Genomic DNA, 26,670 nt, shown 5'->3' with positions numbered 1-26,670 from the left:
TGCTTCATTTTATTAGTGCAGAGAAACGTAATAGATTTCTGCGCATTGATTTTGTATCTTGTGACTTGACTGAATTCATTGATCAGTTCTAGCAGTTTTTCCAGCTTACTGAATTTATTCATCCCATGCAGTCCTTGCCTTACTATTCTTCTGCAGCTACACCACCCCTACCTTACTCAGATTTCACAAACCTGATTCTTAGTGTTTTATGACATTGAACCAATCTAGGGAGGCAAATTTAGAAATGAGTACTCATTACCTTAGATGCACTCTATAGTGGTTAACCCAAGGGGAGCTTGAGATATTGGCATTCTACCAGGAGACGAACCAAAGCAATTATGGTTACAACTGTCTTGTATTTTGATCTTTGCAGATGTACTTAACTTTGATCTAGGTTTTAGGAAGTCACTGCAATTCAGTGGAGCCAGTTGTGGTAAGTGCCTGAAGACAATACATTATGCATGTGTTTTGTCAGCTGGCTTTTTTTTTTCTTGGTCAGAAAGGGAAATTATGAGTCTCTTATATAATTCATATGATACAGGATGATAGAAAGGCAATCACACAGATTTTAAAATTATTATTCGATTATTCCAGTAACCTAGGAAAAAAAGCATAATCTCTAGGAAAAGGATTCTCAATATGAGTTTCTGAGAAACGGTTTCCCATTATTTTCAGCATGTTATATTCAGTATTCCTCAATTTGGAGATCAGTATTGTTATGAGAAAGAGAGGGAAGCTGTGTATTTTATATAATCACAAAAGTATTACACATTTTATGTTACACATATATTACAAATTATGTTATTACAAAAATATACATACATATTACAAGAATTAAACATCCATATATATAACAATGGCAACTTCAGTAAATCACAAAATTCTAGGAAAAATAACAATGTTTCTTAGAGGTTGAAATGAGTGATTTTCAGACAAAATATTAAGTAATTTTTACTTCATAGGGAGTAAAATGCATGGAAATTTTTATTCCAGCCTTATATAGATACATATAATTTATTTTTAAAAGAATTTTATTTATTTAGGGGAGGAGCAGAGGGAGAGGGACAAGCAAAGCAGCTTCTGTGCCCAGTGGCTTGATCCCACAACCATGAGTTCATTACCTGACTGTAAATCAAGAGTTAGACACTCAACTGATTGATCCACCCAGGCACCCAGATATATATAGAGGTAGATTAAACCTATAAACAGACATGACGAGAACATAGATCATTTTCTCAATTCAACCATAGCACTTCTGAGTCCAAGTTGGTCATGATTTATCCTCTTCTTCCTAACAGGGATAATTTCAAATACAATTTCAAATAAACACTTTTTGCAAGTGATAGCATTTTACTGTATTATCCATTTAGTAGAAAGTACTTTTCTCCCTACCTAATAATTTTCCATATGTATAAAGAGGAGTGAGTTTAGCTCTGTTTCTTATCTTGGTCCTGTAGACTAGAAAGTTGATTTATAGTTATATATATATCCTTTAAAAAAATATTTTATTTATTTACTTGACAGAGAGAGAGAGACAGTGAGAGAGGGAAACAGGTGCTTATAATAGCAGGGAAACAGGTGCTTATAATATATGCACATGTCATAGACAAATCACAAGTCAGGGAGTATAAAACAACCTTCTAATCAATTCTTAAAAATACATATTTGTAAGATTTTGTGTTTTTTTAATATCAAAAGTGTAAATTTTAGAAGGAATTTTATTATCTATTTAATTTAAGCCACTGTATACAATTCAACTGCAATTTTTCCCTCTTATTCCCAGTCCAGTGTAGTTGTCTTGAGGACACAATATTTTATAACACTTGGGAAAAAATAATATTTATTTAGCAATATATGCTTATTTTTTTAAATGTGTTTTTTATTTACTTATGAAAGAGAGCATGGATGGGAGGCAGTGAGGGACAGAAGGGGAGGAAGAAGCAGATTCCCCCACTGAGCAGGGAGCCTGATGGCAGGGCTCGATCCCAGAACTCCAGGAACTTGACTTGTGTGGAATACAGATGTTTAGCTGACTGAGGCATCACGCACACCAGCAATAAATGTTTGATAAGTATATCCTTATTTAAACCAAGGGTATATTTGAAAGGAGAGGGCTCACAAAACTTATAACCAGAAATTATGGTGAATAGTGAAGTACAACTTAGGGATCAAATCAATATTGTTACGTTGTAACAGAAACAGCGATCCTTCTCGTTTTATATGTATCCATAAAAACAACAAAAACAACAACAACCACACTTTTTTTGAACTACAGTTTTTATCTTCTATTTGTGTATCAATTCTGAATAAGTATCAACCTTTGTATGTATGCATTCCCCTCTTAACACATTTTTTACATTAATGCTATGTAATTATCTCAAAGTACATGGACTGTAAATATTCTAAGAATCTAAGTACAAGAAACATAAATAGGGTGGATCACAATGTAGCAGTATTCTAGATCCTTCCATGAAGACTGTCTGAGAAAATTATAAGCCAGAATTAACATGCAGTCAGTCATAACATGCTGGGCTCTTATTAGACAAAGCTTTCTCTTCAAAATAGAAGACGTTTTCAATGGTAAAATGACTTTATCCTTTTAGACTGAATATATTTTATTACAGTTAGAATTTTGCATGTCAAGGAACAAATTTTCTCATCTTCCAAGATAGAGGAAAAAGCCTGTGGAAGAAACAAACATTTAGAAAATACTGTTACGAATTTTAACCTGAAGCCTTCTCCAAGAACATAATTGTAGATCCTAATTTTGGGAATAAGTGTCCCGTCCATCTCAAAGTGATAGCAGTCAGTTAAGAATAAGATCCATTGGGGTACCTGGGTGGCTCAATGGGTTAAAGCCTCTGCCTTCGGCTCGGGTCATGGTCTCAGGGTCCTGGGATGGAGCCCCACATTGGGTTCTCTGCTCAGCAGGGAGCCCGCTTTCCTCTCTCTCTCTCTCTCTCTCTCTGCCTGCCTCTCTGCCTACTTGTGATCTCTCTCTCTGTCAAATAAATAAAATCGTTAAGAAAAAAAAAAAAAGAAAAAAAAGGATAAGGTCCATTGACCTCTGACTTAAGACTATCTCTCTTACTTTGGAATTAAGCATCTCAGTAAATAGATTCTAAAGAAAGAGGCTCATTTACAGAAGAAAGTAAAATAACTCAACTGCAGTAATCTTTCCACAATGGGTTTTTTTTTTTTTCTTCATTCTCTTATAATTCAGGCCATAATTTAGGAACTATATTGCTCCTTACCACTAGCTATCTTGAAAGTGAAACATACTATCCTGGTCAGAGCCCCGTTTCCCTAATGGTGATTAGAACTGGGCCAAGAGCCCAATGTAATAAAAACAGTCTCAGAACTTTTTCACTAACCTTAGTCTGGGAAAAGCAACATTGGAGGTTTTATTTCTTGAAAAATACACAACGTCCATATGATTAAATGCTCTTCAGTTTCTTTTCTGCCGCAAGCTGTACCCTCAGGCCTTAATGGTGCCAGCTGTTCTCTTAACCCATCACCTCAGTATTGCTCTTGAATGTAATCTGTCTTGATACCAAGCCTTTTAAGTTTTCTCTATTACAATTCATCTTTCTTATACTAAACGAAGTGTCTTCTCTCATTTGAGAAAAGTGAGCTCGTTGGAGGAAAAAAGTAAAAACAAAGATTTTTCATTCTGCATGTATCGGGGCAAATCTTTTTTTCCTGTCCTAATTGAATTCAGTTAAGTGTTCAAAAACTTTGCCGCAAAGATTGGCTGGGCTATTTTTCTTTTTAAATGAGGCCAAGTCTTGTTGGCACCCATGACGAAGACCGTACTGTTCAAGGGCAGATTGCCAGCAGGTTTAACATTCAAGTGCAGCCTTTGATGGTGTCTGCTCCAGGCTACTTCAAGATTCATGCAGGGAAGCCACCTTGCAGGCCAGTGGTGTGCGTTCTGCACACATATTCTTGTCCCTGCTTTTCCGATGATTGCATTGGAAATAAAGTGATCACTTGCTTTCTCTCATACAAAAAAGTTTTTTGAAATATGAAGGATGGACTCGGGAGCAGCTGGGTGAAAGGTACACAATAACCTGTGCCACTTTTACAACTTACGGGGCTTAAACTATTTAAAAATTAAAAAAAAAATTCTATTCTACAAGGGACAACCAGAAAAAGTACATATGAAAGAACTGAACTGTTATAAATATAAGTATGGCTCTATCTTAAGAAAATCAGTTTAAAAAGGAGGGAATATAAAGTAAAACACAGGTTTTGTTTTGTTTTGTTTTTTGTTTTTTCTTTCTTTCTGTGGCTTTAGATATGTGTGTGTGAGGCTTACTCTTCCTAAAACCCTGCACTATGAGTGCATTTAGTAGAGGAGGTAGTAGAAGAGTATTAGGTTATTAGGTTATTCTTTAGCCCAAGCAAAGTTTTTAAATAATAAATGGATATTTAATTCTGCCCCTGTTTCTATGTAGGTTTCCTTCCCTTCTCAGACCTGTCTTTCCTCTCTCCCTCTATTCTGACAGTTCTGACATTAAAAATATTGCTGAATTACTCTAATTCTGTTGTATTAGAGAAGTACCAGTCAGGCTAAGGTTTTATAGGGCCGGGCTTGGATCAGTTAGGGATGGGGAGAAAAAAAATGAAAAAAAAAAAAAATCACGGTAAACGGATCCTTATTACTGCAAACATCAGTTATTGTTGGATTAGGAGCCTGGTTTCGGAAATCAAGTGGCACAGATTTAAAACCAGATCATGCTCCTTACATGTGACCCACATAGACTTTAGTGCCTGATATCCTTACCTTTAAAAGGGGGTGGCCACGATATTTTCTACATGTTAAGTGTATTAAGAGGACTGTGTGAGTTAGTATGTGCGTGTGTGTGTGTGTGTGTGTGTGTGTGTGTTTAACATAGAATATTGGTGAATATTAGCTCATTTATCTATCTGCAGGCTAATGTTTAGTACTGCCAAGTCTTCAAAAAGGTTTCTGGATATTTGAAGTATAATTTATGACACCTCATCTGAGCAGAATATAAAATACGAACAGTAAAAAAACTGTTGTGTTGTGGACACTTAGCACATCCCAGCTACGTAGACTCTCCTACTGAGCAGTCCAATTTCCAAATGTATGTTAGGCAGGATCATGTAAATAATTTAGTTTCTGCTGGTGTTTATCGTACATTATTAAAATAACAACGTGCAGTGGCTGCTACCTTCTTTTATAAAGTTCTTCATTGTGACTTTGCTCATATGTTTCCCATTTCTCCTCCAGGTATAATATGTAAATGTAGATTTTTAAAACTGACATTCTCGAATATGTCTTCAATTTAAAGGAGCCGCCCCTATTTCAACCGGACATCCTCACTGTAACTAAATGGGATGAAATTCGGTAGGCTGTGTACACTCCTCACAACTTGAGACAACTTTGTAAAGAAGTGTCTAGCATTTACTGTCACACAGTTTTATTGACATATCTTCACTTAAGGAGTTTTATTTGAGAGGCAATTAATAAAGCATTCTGTATAATGAATACAACAAATATTAATATCTAATGTCTAGCATATGTTGATTCATTTTCAAGTTACAAAATTCTGTGATTTTTTTTCCCTTGAAATAGTTTAGAAAATTTGCCACAGAGTAGGGAGGCTCTCAACTAATTAGGGTGTCCTGAAAAAGAAGTCCATAAATTGAGCCGTAATGTCCTATGACTAAGGCTGGGGTGGGGTTGGACTGCGTGTAGGCAATCCTATGTAAAGCATATAAAATTGGTTGGTCCCCAGAAAGGTGAATTTAGCTCCAGAAGAAGAGGTGTTTTACCAACAAACATATACATGAAAATCCCTGCTATAGGTGCCTTAATTATGAAGCCAGATTGTCTTTAAGTTTTGTAAATAAAGGAAAGTATAATGGCAGATTTTTATTCAGAACATAGAACTTGGATGTTTTTGTTCTAATCTATCCTTTCTGTTATTATTAAACATGTATTGGCTCACCATATAATATAAAGGACAGCTAGTCTGCATGAGTTTCTTATTCTTAGGGAGTTCATGAGTACAGTTTTCTCTGAGTTAAAGCATACAAGAATCCAGTTCTTTTCCTTTTTGTCAAAATAAGGTCTTCTTATACATATGAATAAACTCATTTAACTTTGGAACTTGTAAAAAAAAAAAAAAAAATAGGGCATCCTACAAGGAAAGACATAGAAAAGGCCGAGGTAAAGTAATTTGTCTCAAAGACAACAGTGGAATCATTCTTGACATCTTGTCTATTTGTGCTTAAATTCTACTGACTGGAGGGGCATTATAAGGATTGGTCATAGGTCTTAGCTCTCTTATTCAATTGTAACTCTCAAAGTAGAGTGCCATGCTTGCCTTGTATCGCTTAGATCACGCAGCACCCAGCCCTGCCCCATGTAGACACGTAGAAGTATTTGCGTAAGTGAATGTGTCAGTACGTTAATTGTGTTGATTTAAGGAAGCCACAATAATCATGGGTAGTTAAGGTTTATATTAAGTAACATAATGTCACCATCAGAAATCTAACATCAGCCTCACTGACTTCAGTGTTAGCTAGTCCCTATCAGCCTATAGAAGTCAACCTTATTAAAACCGAGGTGAACCTGTTCCCGTTTGATGCATGTATTCAGGTTAATATATTATTGGGAAAAATAATTATCGGTCTCAAAATGTAAGCTGTTTGCATAAGCGTGTTGTAGATTGAAAAAAATCACTTGTTGGGTCCCTATTATATGCCAAGTTTTCTGGTATGTTCTGAACATATATTATCTCACATAATCCTCAAAGAATGTGGGAAATTGGCATTCTTAGCCCCATTCTAAAGATGAAAAAACTGAGGCTCATACATTTTTAAACATTAATTGGTAGAAAAAATGGTCGGACTCAAATCAAACACATTCTCTAGGTTCTTTCCTTTGTGCCCGCTACCTTAAATTGTTGTTTCTCTAAGATTAAAAATTGCTTGTAGTAATGCAATTTGAATACTAATGTAAAACATGATAGTTGTATGATTAAAATGAACTATCTACTTTTACAGAAGCATAACCTGTTTTTACGGAAATAGTGCCACCTTAAAGAGGTGATCACTATCTTGTTACTGCTACAACTGCCTACCAATTAAGTAGGATTGGATTTTAATACTCTCATTTTAGTATTTAGAAACAAAAGTACAGGCTTAAATGTTACGTTCACAAAGCAGTGTGTTTAGAAATAAAGTCATGAAGGTGTCCTTAGGGCTTTGTAAAATCTAAATTATTGATAACACATTAATGACTGTAAACATGATCTGAAATTCTTTTTTTAGAAAATTTTTTTAATGCGAAATTTTGTACTGTCACCACAGAAAAAATATTTTCTAAAAGTTATTTTGCTTATACTTTTATTACTGGATATAATGCATGTTCACTAAAGAAAACTTAATAATACCTAAAAGTGAGATAAATCTAGAAGAAGAGAAAAATCCCAGCCTTGAAGTAAATAAATACCTTGGCTGAAGGTTGACTTTATCACTAGTATTTGTACCGAGATTCAATGGCACATTTACCCCTTGTTGAAAAAATCGTTCTTGAAATTACTTGTTATATTTTGTTGATACAGTCTACTTATAATGGTTCCTGTTTATATACAAGAAGAAATGCATTTTGAAATTTGGGCCAAAGTGTCATAATTCAGTGGTCAATTTGCCTTTTGGCAATGTCAGAGTTTGTAGTAATCTTTTGAAAAATTTCCAAGTCACATCAGCATGTTTTGCCCTAGGAGAGCACACATCATTTACTTCTGCCCATCCTTTCACTCTGGAGGAGGTTAAATAGAATGTGTGGAGCCTGGAAGGGTGGGTGACAGCTGGAAGAGATTTTTGTAGAGGCCTCAGAGTCTTCCAGAAGATTGATTATGCAGCATTTTCTGCCAGCTTAACCCGGTTATCCTCCCATCAGGAAATCTGGTGCTGGACCTCATTGTGTTTCTGATAATTCGGATGACTTCAGGACATTCCTTTAATCTCCTGAAGTTTAGATCTATTTTTCAAATATATGGGTAAGGACTCTGATACCCTCCAGTTCTCCTAAGGATGATAGAAAAATTCATTTGCATTTAAAAAAATGTATTTTTTTTTTTAAAAAGTAATTTTAACTCTTATGGGAACCATTTTTGTTGAGTGAGTGAACAGCCAAATAACGTCCCCTGAGTTCAGGTGGAAACTCGGGCTGTCTTCTCACCTCAGTGAACGTTTCCTGATGGGCAGTCGGGAGTTTATAGAACAGCATGAGGACATCAAGACAGTTTCTTGGAGGCATCATTATACTGAATCTTACCTTTCTCAACCAGTTCGCTTGGGAATGAATTATTGCAAGGCAGGAAATACTAATTTTTGCTTTTACTCTGCCTTTTTATCACTTTGGCCTTCTTGATTTGGGATCGGTTAGAAAATAATGCCTGTTCGATGATTTCAATATTGCTGATTAGCTATAAGCTATAATAATAGAAAATTTGTGTGAAAGAACTTAAATCTTCCAGCTCTGTTTGGAAAAGGAAAAGCACTCTGAAACTGGCCGATGGAAACAGTAACAGTCACGTAGCTCCACTGCAGCCTTGACACACACACAGCGGAAGTCGGTGATTGGATTTCCTATTACAGACAGGGAGAGGCCTGTTGACTTTCTATAACCCTAAAGAGCATGTATCAGTAGCTGTGCTGCGGCACTGAGTCCATCAAGCACTGAGTGCTCCAAGAAGTGACAGGGTGACCAGCTGTCCGGGCTACTGCTGGCTGTCTTCTTATGAGTCACATGGGGCAGTGTGTTAGTGTTGCCTGACTGCTATCAAAGTTTATTTCCCTCTCTGCTAACTGGTTGAAGATGTTTGTACCCACGAGAATTTTGAGCCATGTACTGTAGGTACTTTTGTGCCTGACCCTAGCATGAAGAGTTAATTTATTATGAATAGATGATAAAACCCACCTTCTGTAATTTTTTTTTTTATGTCAAAAGCTTAGAAATGAAGCACATGTTATTATTTGGAAATATTTCAGGCATGAGCTTATCAAAAACTGGGTCATTTGTTTTCCTTTGTCTCTCAATTATTTTCTTTCTTGCGTGACAGTTGACATTTTGGCAAGCTAACAATTGAGGATAACCCATTACTAGAGATTGCCTTTCATTGAGAAGCAGGTAAAATGCCTGGAAATGAGTCAGAGCCAACTAAATCTAGGTCAACAAAGATATCTTAGTTTACAGGATTAAGCAACACTATATATGTGGAAGAACTCTTAAAGTCTTCAGATGTAAGGTGTTAGTTTAAATGTTGGCACCAACTCTACTACTAAAACCCCACTCTAGTTCACAAACTGCATTTTTGGTGCATTTTGAGAATGCACATGAATGCGTTACATTTGCACTTTCTAACTTAGGGACAGGTGAAAGCCGGGAGATCTGCTGGTTGAAATGTTCCCCTCCGAAGGGCAGCAGGTGAGGCAGCATTTCTTGCTGCAATAAATGCCATTTCAGCTTCTACTTCTTGCTACTGAAATTGGGTGGTAGAGAAGGATCCCAACTACAATTCATTCACTCATGTCTTACCTTGCTTTCTTTTCCTCATAGAAATCACCACTGCCTTACATATTTGTGTTCTTGAGGTGGAAAGCCCCCGGAGGGCAGGAAGCTTCTTGATAAATTATTGGTCACCATGATACACCAGTGCTTAGAGAAGTGGCTTCTATGAAGCAGATTTTCAGAAATCATTACTTAGAAGAGTGAATAACTAATTCCAAAGTGTCCACCATTTGCTTGGGAAAATATTCTTACAGTAATACAATAATGAAGCTTTGTCTTGGGTCATTGTCAGGCTTTACACATTCTATTTAGCTATGCAATGCTACCTCGATTACACTAAGGATTAAATAGACGATGTTAAGAATTTAACCATCCGTTGTAATATTTTCTTTATAGTTTTAAATAAATGGTTAAGGAAATTTTAAGTATGGGTAACTACATGTGAAATATAGGGAAAACACATATAGCGAATTTAAGTTATTTTCATTCCACTATAATGCTTTTCTGTTTAGTACTACTTTGGGGGAAAATTAAAGGTTTAGCCCCTGATTAGTTCAGCTGAGGGTTGGCAGGAGTCTGACAAAGTACTTAATATTTAACATTGGTCACAGCAGATCTGTTTCCTCTGTTTGTGCTTTTAGACTTATAGGAAACCCTAACTTTTGCGGCAGCTACATTTGTTCCAGCTATAGGATTTCACCTTATTATGTATAAATTCTAACCCTCTTTGGTCCTTTGTATTTAACATGATGAAATACAATAAGAACATTAAAATGGATGAAAATGTTCTTTGTAATAATAGTTCTGAACTCAGTCCTTTTATACCTCTTTTGGGTATTTGCAATTCTTTATTAAGTTAATTAAGTTATACTGGAACTGAGTTATAATAACAACGTATGTAGGAGGTAAGTGTCCCTGGATTCACCCAGGAGAAGACCAGTGACTCAGAGAAGGAGGTTCAGAAATGTGTGGAATGCTTCAGTTTGGCTTGTTAGTGCCTTACTAGAGTTTTCAGGAAATCCGAGCTTTGGGTAACAGATTTACTTTATTGTTTAAGGACTGCCTATAACCACGTGTTCTTTGAAATTCTAGTTTCACCAAGATGACAAAATGACTTATTGGTTGGCCTAGGAGAATGTGTGCTTTCTGAATTGGAGAAAATCAAGGTTGTGACTTTAATCCTAAAGAATATCGGGATGCTAGGGGCCCCTGGGTGACTCAGTTCATGGAGCCTCTGACTCTTGGTTTCTGCTCAGGTTATGATCTAGTGGTTGTGGGATCGAGCCCTGCCTTGGGCTCCACATCCAGTATGGAGTCTGCTTCAGACTCTCTCTTTCCCTGTTCCTCTGCCCCATCCTCCACTTGTGCACTTATGCTTTCTCTCTCTCATAAAGAAAATCTTAAAAAAGAGATGTTAGACACACCATTTCTCTTTCTTGACGAGTGTCTCAGGTGTTTCCCACATATTCCCAAACCTCAGCTGCAAATCCAAGTATTAATGACAAGATTCTCCACTAAAGATTTTGAACAAATAATTAATAATGCATTCACTTTACTGTAAAACCGTTTCAAAGGAGACCTTGGATTTTAAAGACTAATGGTGTGAGTGAACTGATAGATTTTCATCCTGAAAAAAAGTAAGCTTATTGGCTTTTGCAGATTCTATTGTTACTCAAGTGTACCACCTCAATAAAAATAAATACAACATTATTCAGATACATTTTAGCTCTCAAATAACTCATGCTTCTTACTGCTGTGTTTCATCCTAAGTCTTGAATAGGTTAATTTCTTAAACGACATATCTGCTTAACATTAATAAAATAAAATTTATAAAGAAAGAAATAAAACCCGAAAGACTCTTGGATGAGAATATGTAAGGCCTTTTTGCTATAGATCTTTGAGGTATTGTCAGCAAAAAGTTTCTTAAAAAATTAATAATGCCATCTCCCCTATTTTTGTCCCAATAAAAAATACTTAGAGAAAGAACTACAGGAGACTAGGCTCTTTCCATTTCAAAAATTTGTCATTTTTAAAATTAATATATAATATATTATTTGTTTCAGGGTACAGGTCCGTGAATCATCAGTGTTACACAACTCACAGCACTCACCAGAGCACATGCCCTCCCCAATGTCCATCACCAGCCACCCTACCCTTCTCCCCCCCGCCCTGCCTCCAGCAGCCCTCCGTTTGTTTCCTGTGATTAAGAGTCTTTTATGGTTCGTCTCCTTCCCTGGTGCCATCTTGTTTCATTTTCCCCTCCCTTCCCCCCATGAACCCCTGCCCTGACTCTCAGATTCCTCCTATCAGTGAGAATATATGATAATTATCTTTCTCTGATTAACTTATTTTGCTTAGCATAATACTCTCTAGTTCCATCCACATCACTGCAATTGGCAAGATTTTTTTTAGATAGCTGCATAGTATTCCACTGTATTTTTTAAATAGTTTTTTTTTAAAGCATGTTTACCCTCACTATTTCTACCTGAATTTTTTTTTAAATCTACCTTGTTATTCTTTCTTTTTTTTTTTTTTAAGATTTTATTTATTTGTTTTACAGAGACACGGTGAGAGAGGAAACACAAGCAGGGAGAGTGAGAGAGGGAGAAGCAGGCTTCCTGCCATGCAGTGAGCCCAGTCCCAGAACCCTGGGATCATGACCTGAGCCAAAGGCAGACGCTTAACAACTGAGCCACCCAGGTACCCTCTGCCTGAATTTGAATATGCTAGAATTCTGTAAGGAATCACACAGGAAGAACCATTCGTATCCTAATTTAAAACAAGAAATGAAAGAATATACGTATGTATAAATATACACAGGCCCTATAACCAAATATATGTATGTATTTCACTTTGTCTCTGACTTCTTTTATTATTTCTTGGCCTTAATAAATGATGTTTGTGGGCGCCTGGGTGGCTCAGTGAGTTAAAGTCTCTGCCTTTGGCTCCGATCATGATCCTTGGGTCCTGGGATGGAGTCCCACATGGGGCTCTCTGCTCAGCAGGGAGCCAGCTTCCCCCTTTCTCTCTGCCTGCCTCTCTGCCTGCTTGTGATCTCTGTCTGTCAAATAAATAAATAAAATCTTAAAAAAAATGATGTTTGTGTAATGTCAATTAATAGGAATCTTTATCCATAGCTACTGGATATCTAATCTTTATAAGCTTAGTTTTCTTTCTCCTGGGAATAATAATAGTATCTGCTGTATTTGATCTTTTGAGGATTAAATGGATAATAGATGTGGCACATTTTGTACAATGCCTGAGTTATACAAACTCTTAATGATCCTTTCTTATGATTGCTGCTGTTTTGTATCAGAAATAGTACAACAGTTTCCAGAAAACAAATTCTGCGACTGAGGTGTTTGGAAGTTATTCACTTTAAATGAGTTGTTATTATCCAGTTTCTGTGTCACCCGGTCATTTTTTTGTTCTGTGTTGTGACACTAGATGGGTGAATTAGACACATGTGACCGGCCCTCTTTAGTTGTAACCTCTATTTGCGATCATTATTATAGCAGCTACAGCAAACATGTCCAAGTACAGAACATTCCATTAAGAGCCATACAGATTGCCTAGCTTCCTACGATGTTTTTGTATGAATAATACAAAGTCTAGAGGTGAAATTAGTTGGAGTGTCCATGACTCAGCCTCTTTTTCCGGAGAGTGACTCATTACACAATTATAGATGGATTCCTGACTTTATGCTATATACCACACTAAGTGCTTGAGATACAAACACGGATTTGCTGGGTCACTGACCCGGAGCAGCCCACAGACTCTGCAGGATACAGCATTCATTAACTACAATAAGGGTTTACATGTGGCCAGTACTCTATTAATGTCATCTCTACCTATCAAGGAAACGATTAAATGTACAATAATGTGGGCTGGCTAGACAACGTAACTCCATGATTTGGGACACACACACACACACACACACACACTTCTGATTTTATATTGACGGGTGATAGTGTAATTACATCACTACTGTTTTCATTCCTTTTTGTGCTGTTTTACTTCATTCTTGTTCCATGTCTCATAGATCATACTCTCCACGAATAGATTCGTTGTCTCATAAATACCTTTCCTTGATGGTCCTGCTGGAAACTCAAACTTAATGTGTCTAAAAAAGCCCCGTCACCCTCTGTTCTTGCTCAGCAGCCTCCTCCTCCTTCAGCCTTACCCCCATTTCCAAGAGCGATACCATCTTTCTGGGAGTTGGTCTCAGAATTCTTTTGGCTCCTTTTCTCTGCCCCGTGCCTTTCACGTATGACCAATCCCCAAGTCCCATAGCTTATAGACAACACTATGGACTGAATTGCATCACCTCAAAACTCATATATTGAAGCCCTAACCCCAGAGTGGTTGTATTTAAGAGATATGGCTATTAGGAGGTAGATAGTGTTAAATAAAGTCATCAAAGTGAGGCCCTCATTTGACAGTGGCCATATAAGGGCACAGTGAGAAGGTGGTTATACACACACACACACACACACACACACACACAAGCCAGGGGGAGGGCTCTTACCAGAATCAGACCAAGCCAACACCCTGATCTCAGACTTCCAGCCCCCAGAACTTGAGAAGACGCATTCCTATTAAGTCACCCCATCAATGGCATCTCGTCAGGCATCCCGAGCTAAGATGCTTACCTATGCAGAAACTGAGTATCCTTCCGCCTCTCCATCGACACTGTCTACCTGAGTTGAGTCTTCATTAGCATTCACTGGGACTTCTGTGGGAGACACCTCAACGGTTGATTCTTCTTTAATCGCTTCTCATCTTTGATCCAATCTGCATGGTGTCGCCAGCTCCCATTACCTAATTATGCCATTCTTGAATTTAAAACCTTCAGTAGTTCACTTTAGCATACAAAATTAAATATATTTAATTATGTAGCCTCCTCAGCTTATCATTCAAGGTTATTACCCTAATACAGACCCAACCTAGCCTTTCACCCAATTAGCATTTTTCTTGTGTGTTATATTCCAGTCAGGTAGGACTGCAGGTGTCTGTACAGAGAGCCCTGGGGTTGGCTTCTTCCATCACTTTGTTTCCACAGCGTCCATTGTCTGTGTGGGTGTCCTCCCCACTCCATCTCCACTTACCTAAATCCTTTACCATCTTCAAGGCTCAAGTCAAACCCGTATCTTCTGTGAGACTTTATCTACATAATAGGATTTCTTAGTGTTTTTTTTTTTTCCCCTTCTTTGATCTCCTCTAGCTCTTTGCTGGTATTTCTCTGTAACAGCAGGCATATTCTCCTTTGTATCATACCCTTTGTCTTTTGGTTTTTTTATAACTACCCCATCCCAACACATTCTAACTAAGCTCGTTGATGGCAAAGAACTTTGGATCCCTGAAATACAAAACAAGTATACTAAAAAAAGAGAGAGAGAGAGAGAGAGAGAACCCACAGAACTGCTCTATATTAAAAATATATATATATATATATATATATAAACAATTAAAAAGCACTTCAGTTATTTTTTAATAGAATCGATTTTTAATTGCCTCACAACTGCAATATTCCCTACATTCGTATCTGTAAATTGAAACTCAAGCAGTAACTTTTCTATTGCTCAAACAGCAACCGTTTCTGTAAATTGAGTTTCTTGGGTAACTTTAAGAAGGGAAAAGCGCAGCAAGGGTGAAAGGTGTTGTTTCAATTGACAGTGACATTGATATGCTAATAGCTAAAATATGCTATTTTCAACTTTTATTTCATGTGAGGTGGAAACAAGCATACTTCAGCTTGACATAGAGTTTATAATCTGATCTCATTATCACAATATGATTTATAATCTGGAAGCATGAGACCATTTCTTATTGGAAAAGTGGGGGAAGCTTTAGCAGTTAACTCTCAGAGATTATTTTCTGACATTTCCCCTACCTTTTTGTTATGGAGCAAAAAGATGGAGAAGTGATGCTTTTATATGCTGATAAGTTAAACTGCCTGGAAGCAGATGCTGAATCCTATTGAACAGAATTTCATTTGAGTCATGCTTAGGGCATTGTTTAGCGGAATACTACACAAAGAGTCTTGACCTGTGTGTTTGAAATGGCAGATGTTCACAGTGAAGACTGAGCCTTAGGGCGACATAAATCTTCACTATTCTGTGCCTATTTGCTCAATAACTGGGTTGAATGGGGTTGGGGGAAAGAGAGAGTTATTTACGAAGCAGCTGCTCCTGCTGCAAATGGACACCTTCCCCTTAAGATAAGAAATGCAAGCAAACAAACAAAAAAAAAAATTCCTAAGAGCCCAAGCAAGTGTAAGTCCACCAGGTCAAAAAGGATCACCTCTTGTTCCTCAGAACTTTGTTTCCATGAAATATTTTTGGTGCAAATCAAGTGAAACAAGGATAGGATTTTTTATTTTTTTAATTTCTGCCAAACGGGGGATTTTTCAGCCATTCCTTTAAATTTGGCAAAGCATCAGAAAAACACAACACTAAGCATCTTCATTCACTTGACAAATATTTATATTCTTCTGTGTGCTCAACCCCTTGCTAAGCGTACAGGTTCAGCTACAAGTTTCACATGGCTAAGATAGCATTGATATTTTATTATTTTTTAAATTTTTATTTATTTATTTATTTTTAGCATTGATATTTTAAATAAAGTTTGTTTTTGGCTCATGCTATATTGAAAAGAAAATAAACTAGAATTTTTGGGAGGCAGGGCTGGCTTGTTGGGGGGAGTAGAGTGGTTGGCAGTAAGTCAGAAATTCTCTCCACCTATGGAACAAACACATAAAGCAGCCTAGTTTCTGTATCACAAAGCCTAACTTTTGAAATGCTCCATATCATTTTGCTTTTACTATGAAAGTATGTATATATTTGAAAGTGCATGTAGAAAAGATAAAATCCAACCTATTTAAAAGATATCAGGATATTGATCTAGTCTGTTAAAGAGGCGTTCGCAAGAAGTAGCTCAGTGGCCAAATGGTCAATTGAGACTTTGAGGCGCACACAAACAATTGTGCAGGTGTAGGGAGTCTTTGCTGGATTCCAGGTAACTAGGGAACCACATTTTCTTAGGGAAAGGTGACTGGTACTCAACATGGTTAAAATGTACATATACACGGTGCCCTCTGCTTGTACTTTGTCTCTCATTTCTAGTGTTCATCCGTACTATTTTAGCCTCCTCTTGCACACACAGGAGGACACTCGCACATGCACACCTACATGTACGGCACACACAGCTGCACTTCCAGTCACTCAGTGTGGTGAAGCTCTGTTGTTCCTGCTCTCCCTGTATTTTTCTTCCTAATTTAGGAAATTTTTTCTTCCTCTCCTTTCCCTCCTCTCCCTTTACTAGTCTTTCTTCTTCGTTTAATCTCTCCCGCTTTCTTTTTTCTTTAAATTTGTGGAGCAAAAATTAAACAAAGCAAAACAGAAAGAACTATGATTAAAAGTGAGTGTCCCAAATTTTCTCAAGTCTATGGCATTCTGAGTGTCCTGGTAATTTTTTTCATGGTGCTCTGCAGACCAAAAGAAATGGCTTCGCAGCTCCATTTCATTAGTAAAACAAGTATGTGTGCACTAACAACTTAGTGGCCTTTAAAAAATAAATACATGAAAATTGAAAGAAAAATCTTTTTCCTTCGTCCCTAGAAACCCACAATTACTTACGAATGGTAGGAATGGTAGGTGTGTGTTTCCTTCCTGGGTCAACCCAGCCTTCAAACCTGGGAGTGGGACGGGATGTTGTCATCCTCATTTCTTACTCCACACTGGTTTTCATGCAGTATTTGCTTTTATCTGACAAACATGATAAAAATCCAGCTTTGCCAAGTTATCCCATCATTGAAACGAGTGTAGCAGAATCTGATACTAGACTCTGGTACCGAAACCGTGGATTACTTCAAGTGAATAGCTTGTGTTGTGCCTGATGGATGTTGCTATGATTTTTCATGTATTTAAAGTATTTTATCGTTCTGTGAATTTCCACTGGTGTCCTGGGGTACCATGCATGGCACACAGTCTAGGAGCTGTGACTTTATAGAAAAAGAAGAATATTTGTATCAAAGTAAAATAAAGTCAAGTGCTTGAAGTGGAAGTAGACATATTAAAATCATTAACCTCAAAAATCCACCAACATATTCCCATATTCTTTTTTTTCATCTTCACAAATCTATCATTTCATTCTTATATAATAAAGTTCACTTTTTTAAGCACCTACCCTTAAGATTAAAAGGCAGGAATTTCACTTCCAATCCAATTTTTTAATTTACTGGTTTACTAGTATTTCCTTTTTATTTTCTTTTAATAAAAACTCTATACATTTAAGGTGGGTAACATGATGCTCCGATGTATGGAGTGACTATGATTATGATAAGCTAGCTAATTAACATAACTCAATGGAGTATACGAGTATTATTTTAGACTATTCTTTTCATTAAATACTTACCATTGACACTCAATTTCGGTTTTGAATTTAACCTAGAAGTCTAATAATGAACCATTTTTAACAGTGTCATGCAGAACATATTCTAAGTTCTAGCCAGTTAATTCACAAACACACTTTTGAAAACTAACTTTTTTAATTTTTATTGGAGATTTAGCCATAGACACTCCCTGCAGCAAGTCAAGAATTTTACTCTGTGTCATCTCAGTTATTTTGTTTACTAACTGTCCGAAAGACAGGCTAACTTTCGGCACAGAAGTTTTGGGTTTGCTTTTGTCCTTGGTGGACCTTCTTTGTACTTCCATTGGACAGTGTGCTTCTTGGTATAATTTAGTGGCAAGGCTTAAGTGTAAGAAAGCAGTGGGAAGATGGATAGGTTGTCACTGGAATTGTCTTATTTGACTTTTGTTGCCTTTAAACAGATTGTTGATCCTGGACTAAAAATCTACACCCTGGTAGACCAGATTAATGATCCAAATGCAGTAGTTGTTACTATTTTCAATTAAACATCTTTCAGGAGAAATGGTAGTACACTGAGTACAGAAATTTGTTTAAAAAATGTTTTCTGTTGATGTTTGAAAAGACAAGAGCAAGCATTGTTCTGTTTTGTATAAAAACTGAAGATAAAAATAGGACCTAATCTGGGCATTTAAAAGGTCTTGTTAGATGAGAGCTAGAAAATAATTTGAAGTTTTATAACTATGTAAACTCCCATTATTGTAAATGTCTATGGTGTCAACCAGCACATTTTTTTTCTTTAATAAAATAAAAGTTTGAATCATTCAATTGATTTAATTTACGAGATGTTTTTCTGTTTATCTTTCAGACTTTATTGATCTGATCCAAGGTATTTTGGGACTGCTGGCTGGAATTAAGGTTGGTGATGTGTTTATATTGATGATGAATAGCTGTGAAATAAAATAGAAGCATTGCAGGCCTTTGGACAGTTGGGTCAAATAACTGCTGCAGAGTGTGGTATAGAAAGATGAATCTTAGTGAGAAATGGATACGTTTCAGACTTGGGGCACTTAACACACACGTTTTCCTGAGCAGCATTTGCTTTCCTAGTTCCTATAATTTCTTTAATTGTCAACTATTGTTTAATTTCTTTTACCTGTCTTACTAGCTGAATTTTGATTAAATGAAATGATCCAGTTCTAACATATTCAGTTAATAAATACACATACCAGAAGAAAGACTTCTTTGTAAAGCTGGGTAACATTTTTAAAGAATGGTTAGCTTCCTGGGGTCCCTGGGTAGTGCAACTGGTTAGATGTCCAGCTTCTGGTTTCAGCTCAGGTCTTGATCTCGGGGTCTTGAGGTCAAGCGCTGAGTCAGGTTCCATGCTCAGCAGGGAGTCTACTTGAGATTCTCTCTCTGTCCCTCTGCCTCTCCTCACCCTCTCTAAAATAATAAACAAATCTTAAAGAAAAAAAAAAAAAAGAAGAAGAAGAAAAAGAAGAAGAAGAAGAATGGTGAGCTTCCTTAATTTGAAGGGGAACTCTTGAAGCCCATGATTTCGTAGCCATGTTTCCTAGGGATGGTGGAGCTGAAACATTGCTTACCAGTTGTAAATTTCAATTAATTGGTGAAAATGCTAAGATGTCATCCCTTTTGTTCTATTTTCTTGTTAGTGGTTTTCATGGGAGACTCAAAACCAGCTGAACTGAGTTTAGAGTAGTAACAGAGCATTAGAGGGCACTCACATCGGTGGGCTTGAGATTTCATTTATCCCCTCTGTGTTCGTATCTAGAATATGTATTCAGATTTTAAAACAAAAGAAAAGCTAATTCATGAATGAAATGAGGGCTTTCATTGCTCATGTAAAAAACAAAATGCCGGGTGTTGCTAAATTTTTTGTATAGGGCTTTGATTAATAATTAACATAAAGAAGAGCCTTTGGCTTTTCATTTATGCTTACATTAGTCAGGAGTTTAGCCTTCAAAGCCCAAATTTACCCTCCAAATTGCAGTGTCTAGCACACAACGGGCACACAGTAAATATGTTCATTTTCTGGCTTCAAATTCTGACCTAGCACTCCCATCCGCAATGCACACGTGTGCGCTACTGTTTTTTTCTCTTTTTCGTTTTGCCTGGCTTTTTTCATAGCCACTACTCAGTACATTCTGTGTAAATTTACACATATTTAAACATGGAATTTCTTGTAAGACTTTGAACTTTTTGCTACTTCTCTTTCCCTACTAGCGCCTGTCCCTCTGCCAAGCAGTAATGACAAGTAGGATGAGCTTTTTAGAAAAGTATAAATCTTTGAATCAGGAATATTTTTATGCACAAGATTAACTTTGAACTGTTACTTTTTCCCTTTACTTAAAAGTAAATCCTTTTGTCCCTCTTCCTTTATGGATTTTGTTTTATGGTGGGTATGGTCAATATGGCAACTTGAAATCTTATCTCATTTTGACCACTTTTCAGAAGGAAGAAAAAAATAAAAAGAAACACGTAAAAAGAAAAGAAATAAAAGATTTTGTTAAATTAAAAAACTATTAAGAGGAACTGACAAAAACTTTTCTTGATCTGATCTACTAATCAACATCCGTGTGGAGAGTTACTTTCATGGGACAATGTACATAATTTAAGTGTGTTCAGTTTAGTTGTGAAGTCAGAATAACTTAAATATTCCAAAATAAATGTATCAATGCATAAAATGTATGTGAGAATGGAAATGTATTTAAACCTCTCCTATTGCTAGGCTCCCATGTGTTTATGTGTTGTTCAGCATAATTGGTATTGTTTTCCTTTTCAACTGAGAATAAATTAAATTTGATATAGTTTTCTAAATCAGATTTTGAGAAAGTAGCTTGATATAGCAAGGTTTTTAAAAAAATGTATGAATTCAAACAGAAACAGCCAGAATCTTAAAATAAAATAAAATATATAATGAAAATTACCATTCTTTTATAAACTAGAGCTAAGTTCTTTTGCTTCAGGGGAAAAAAAAAAAAAGTTTCCCCTCATAGAAAAGCTGCTTCTTAATATCAGCTGAGCAAAAGAACTAGTGTTGCTAGATAAAAGCAAGCTTTAGAGAGGAATATATAAAATGGGATGTCAGAAATGTCCTTGTACTTCTGTAGAGCAAAGGAAACCAACAAAATGAAAAGGCAACCTACTTGAATGGCAAAAAATATTTACAAATCATATATTTGATAAGGAATCCAAAATATGTAAATAACTCAGACAACTCAATAGCAAAAGCACACTCTGATTAAAAAATGGATAGATGGGGGCTCCTGGGTGGCTCAGTGGGTTAAAGCCTCTGCCTTTGGCTTGGGTCATGATCCCAGGGTTCTGGGATCAAGCCCAGAATCAGGCTCTCTGCTCAGCAGGGGGCCTGCTTCCCTTCCACTCTCTCTGCCTGCCTCTCTGCCTACATGTGACCTCTGTCTGTCAAATAAATAAATAAAATCTTTAAATTAAAAAAAAAAAAAAAGAAATGCCAAGATATGGAAGCAATCTCAGTGTTCATTGATGGATGAATAGATAAAGAAGATATGGTATGTGTGTGTGTGTGTGTGTGTGTGTACAAAACAATATTATTTAGCCATAGAAAAGAATGAAATCTTGCCACTTGTGACAATATGAATGAAACTTGAGGGCATTATGCTAAGTGAAAATAACTCAGAGAAAGACAAATCTCATCTGATTTCACTTATATATGAAATCTAAAGAAAAAGGAAAAAAAAAAAAAAGAAACAACCAAAATTCATAGATACAGAGATCAGGTTGGTGGCTGCCAAGGCAGAGGCATGGGGGTTGTGAGTGAAATGGGTGAGGGGAGGCAAAAGGTACAAACTTTCAGTACTTAAATAAATAAGTCACGAGGAGGTAATATACAACATAGTAATAACTGTAGTTAATAATATCTTATTGCATATTTGAAAGTTGCAGAGGCAGTAGATCTTACAAGTTCTCATCAGAAGGAAAGAAATTTTATACTATGTAGGGTGACAGATTTAACTAGACTTTCAGTGGTGATCATTTTGTCATCTCTACAAATATTGAATCATGTTACATATTTGAAAGTAATATAATACTGTAGGTCAATTATATCTCAATAAAGATTTTTTTAAAAAGTAATGTCCTTGCAATATTTTATCAAGTTCTGAGATGTTTTCTCTCATTAAACCATGAAAATCAAAAAAATGCCATAGTTAATTTGGCAGATATTTTTTCTTTCTTCCTGTCAAATGAAATATGTCTTACAATGAGTTGTAGCTTTCATAGCTTACTATAAAATACAGTATTACTGAATTTAGATTAGGGAAAAAAAAATAAATTCCTTGAAGGTATTATATTACAAAAGGAAATCAGAGTGAAGTTCAGAAATAGAAAATCAGATTTTATACTGATGTTTAAAAACATCTTGTACCACACTTTTTACCTACAAAAAATAAACCTACAATTTATTTTTTTCTCTTTATTATTAATACCGCTATCAGTATTTTGGTATGTTTCCCTCCACTTTTGTCTTACTCTGTTTTCACAAAATTGAAGTGAAACTTTATATTCTATGTTACTTGAGAGGTTACTTGAGAATGTGATTTTAATGACTATGTGATATTTTATCCTATAGATATACTATAATTTTTTCACTGTCTTACCTATTTTTTGGACACTGTTTCCAGTATCTCATTGTTTTCATCTGGACCTGGGCCTTCCTCCTAATTCTAGTCTACGACTTCTGCCTCAAATTCTGATGTTTTCTAATGTTTCCATACTGCTGAGCTGTTAGCCATTAAATTCTTCGTTGTCAGTATCTTATCTATAAAGTGGGAACCACAATAACCTATACATCACTTAAAGATTAAATGAGGTAATGCATAGTTATGAATCTTAAATAGAGAGAATTCCAATTCACTTTTAAAACCTTTGTCAAAAGCCTTTTTTCCCCCCTGGGTTTTACATGAGTAATAAATTCTGGTGCTTCTCTTAAGACAGGGAAGAAAACTAATGAAGATCTTTAAATTATTGTCATAAAACAAAATATGTAAAGGAAGGAAACCAGAACTTTATATATATATATATATAATATAAATATTTATAATATATTATAAATATTTATATTATATATATAAATATATAAATAAACTTCCATTTATATATATTTTAAGCTGACCAGAAAGTAATTTCTCTATGCTCTACTGAGTGATAGTGTATTTTTTGTTCAAGATACTATTAACAAACTAAGCGACATATTGCACAATTGAGCAGACTTTCACTTAAGACAAATAGTGTAGAAAAATGTGAATAATATAGTTGGAGTGGGGAGAGAGGGTACTCTTATGTTTTCTGAGTAAGCTTTGTACTTTGAACTTTGCAGTCAAGACCAACTGGTCTTTGAGCAGCTATATCCGTCAACCTTCAGTACCACCTCAAGGAGAAACCATATTTCCCCTCTCACTTGCTTCAGTTTGTTTCACACATTCCTCATAGCATTTGCTAAGACTTCTTTATGTTATGATTAGTTCTGGACATTTCTTATCTCTCCTGCTAAGTCATAGCAACTGGGGTCTTTGCCATTTTGTCTCATACCCTAGTAGGCCTTATAGGTGTGGACATCCAGGTAATGCTTTATTTATGAATTATAAAGCTTAGAAGCCACAATGAACAATTTTTTTTACATATCTATAAACTACAGCTAAATATATATATGTATGTGTATATATATGTTCTAATAATTATTAATCACTGTATATTCTTCCCTGGTGATAGAACAATTTGAGCAAAAAAGAAAGAACTTAGAGCAATCACCCAAAAGACAGTTGAAACAGCAATAATCATTAGGTTTAATTTGAGGAATTTAAAAAAGTAAAGGTATGAGAGAGGTCATTATTTTCTCATTCTGCTTTATTCTTCCTTATTAGCATAATATAAAAATAGAATAAATACAGTTATGGATGAAAACTTATGCAGAATTCTAATTATTGTAATGACATGTGACAAAGTGACTTTGAGATTCCAGAAAGTTTGTAAAATGCCTAATTATTTGCTTACCACTTTAAGGAGAGATACAAAACTGCTAGAATCACATTTCAAACTGGAAAAACCAGTTGGTTCTAGGGAGAATTTGCTCTCTCCCGTGCAGCTTTCCAAACTCTGAAGCATCATAAATACTTATTTCTTCCTTTTTATAAAAAAAAAGTAATCCTTCCCCATTACAAACGTGGAAATCATAAAACAAGCTTGTGACATGATTTGGAATGGGAGAAGGGGGGCTGGCTGAAGGGGTGACAGGAGTAGGGGAGGAAAAATTTTACCTTCTTTTCTTTTAGATTCTTTGGCTAGCCTAATAATTAAATTGACATAAGACAGACTAACAAGAGAAAAACAAATTCAGTTTTGTACGGGAGCTCATAAAAATATGAGACTCAGAGGAGTTACCAAAGCAGGCAGCTTTTATGCCTTTTAGACAAAGAAACAATAAATTTGTGAAAAATTGACAAGATGAAGAAGTTTAAGCTTTAGGGTAGTAAATTAAGTGAGGAAGTAGCAAGGTTTGTTTATATAGTCTTCTGGACTCTGAATTCCCTCTCTCTGGTGATAAGGATGTCTCTTTACCTCCTGGTACAAAGAGAGGACCTTTCATAAAGGAGATTTATTTCCTGCTTTCAGGAGGACAAAGGAGAAGCAGAGTGAATTTCTTGCACTTGCTGTTCCTTAAGTAACACATTTAAATAATCAATATGCCAAAGTGACATATTTTAGGGTAGCCTGCCCAGAACCTAATCAGAGGCATACTTGTTATCACTTCTCAATCTCCTCATACCATCTAGTGAAAAATACCTTAGGAAAATGTTTCCAGAATTGCTCCTTTATTTTGACAGAGTCTTGACATACTGAGGAAATAGGCTTGTTGATGCCACAGAAGACAAACAAAAAACACAACTTGCTGGAACTCTATCAAGTAACTGTTAACAAGTCTATTTTTTCCATGTTAAAAAAAAAAAAATCTAGCTGAGCCTTTTTTTTTTCTTAACTAAATGTTTATAGTATCAAATGGCTACAAAAGACACTCCCTTGGCTGTGTTTTCATCTAAACCCCTTGCTTCTGAAATCAATCCTGTGGATTTAATTCACCAATCCACTAATTTTTATTCTTTTCCTGAATTCATGGGGAAGAAAGAATGCTGTTCCCAAGAATAGCACAGCTGATGTTTTTGCAGATTATTTATATCATTAAAGAATACCATGACTTTAATTTAGGCTTATATCTTATTAGGAAAGCTTGGAGGGTTTAAAAACATATGAAGTACATTTTCTTCTTAGGTATGCAGTCCATTCATTTAGAAATCCTTTCTTTCTTTTACAGCCTATTTATTGCAAAGTAATAACTTTATATTATTGAAAGGGGGTATACTTTCTTCTTTCTTGACTTATAACTCCATAGTTATTTATTTTCATTAGTTATTCATCTAAGAGTAAAAAATCATCACTTGCTTTGCAGAAAAAGGATTGTAACATGTATACAAGTTAAGTAGCTACATAGATAGGTAGACGAGTGTTGGATAGTTTTGCTAATGAGCAATAGAAGGGCTTTGCTTTTGGTCATACTTAATGGGCCATTCCTGTTTAAAAAAAAAAGGTGGAATTATCTGTCTTTCCTGAACCAATTCTCTACAGTTATTTAGCAATATAAAAATGGTAGTTTTGGGGGGTGTCTGGGTAGCTCAGTGGGTAAAGCCTCTGCCTTTGGCCCAGGTCCTGGGATCGAGCCCCACATCGGGCTCTCTGCTCAGCAGGGAGCCCTCTCTCTGCCTGCCTCTTACTTGTGATCTCTCTCTGTCAAATAAATAAGTAAAATCTTAAAAAAATAAAGTTAGTTTTTTATAGACTTGGTTTCATTCCAATATTATTCAATGTCTTGTGACCATGAACTCATGTTGTTTCAGAGTCTTTGCTTTGTTTACTTTTCTTTCCATGATTTTAATCTAATTAGTAAAGAGCTGAATAAAAACAAAACAGTTATTATACACATACTTCTATGTCTATATTTCTGTACCCATCCATGTCTCTCTCTTTTTCTCTTCCCCACACTTCTGTGTTATAGTAAGATTTGTATGTCTGTCACATAAAGATTATAGTTCTAAAGTAGATCAAGCACATTAGTTAGTTTTTAGAATATAGTAGATATTTAAAACTTTAGATACTATCATCTTCATTTTATGCGTAGAGAAACTTAGTCACAAACTTGACACAATCATTACCAAAGATTATTTCTGTATAAAATTATTTCTGTATTAAAAATATAGAGAAATCTTTTTGGGGATAAAAATAAATATTTACCCAAAAGTACTTACTTGCTTATAATAAATAAGTATATACATTTAGTGATGGCTTCATTTATAAGATATTAATCTTCAGAACAATAAGTAAGAGTGAACTTGATATCTGTTGCCTGAAGATGATTTAATTATAGAGTGTAATACCTTTTCAGTCTCATCCTTAAATCTATTGCTATGTTCAGGCTAGGCTATTATATATAGGTGTTTAAGTATAGTATGATCACCATTTCTTATATTTCATACAAGGATTACATAACATAAGAAATATATGTTACGTGTTAATAATTATGGAAAGTAACTTAAAATATCTTATAGTACTTCAATAACTGCATCAACTATAAACATAAATTCCCCCAGAGAAGTTACCTAAATAGTTTTTATTTTCCTTATCAAACATCATTCTGT

At 35.7% G+C, this 26,670-nt stretch overlaps 1 protein-coding gene across 25 annotated transcripts in view; it reads left to right on the top strand.

The window, feature by feature from the left end:
- The window catches only part of MAP2 (microtubule associated protein 2), a 292,390-nt gene that overhangs the window by 50,499 nt on the left and 215,221 nt on the right, over nucleotides 1–26,670 (top strand). For 24 of the 25 annotated variants that reach the window (XM_059168192.1, XM_059168211.1, XM_059168210.1 and 21 more), the window contains exon 2: nucleotides 18,792–18,841. The gene's annotated coding sequence lies outside the window, so the exon portion shown is untranslated. Of the gene's footprint in view, nucleotides 1–12,113; nucleotides 12,254–18,791; nucleotides 18,842–26,670 lie in introns of all 25 variants that reach the window. The other variant, XM_059168190.1, reaches the window with a different exon arrangement.

Source organism: Mustela lutreola, chromosome 3, assembly GCF_030435805.1.
Source record: "Mustela lutreola isolate mMusLut2 chromosome 3, mMusLut2.pri, whole genome shotgun sequence".
In the NCBI taxonomy this organism is placed as follows: Eukaryota; Metazoa; Chordata; class Mammalia; order Carnivora; family Mustelidae; genus Mustela; species Mustela lutreola.
The sequence above is the reverse complement of the archived record's forward strand: the minus strand, read 5'-3'. Positions and strand labels throughout refer to the sequence as shown.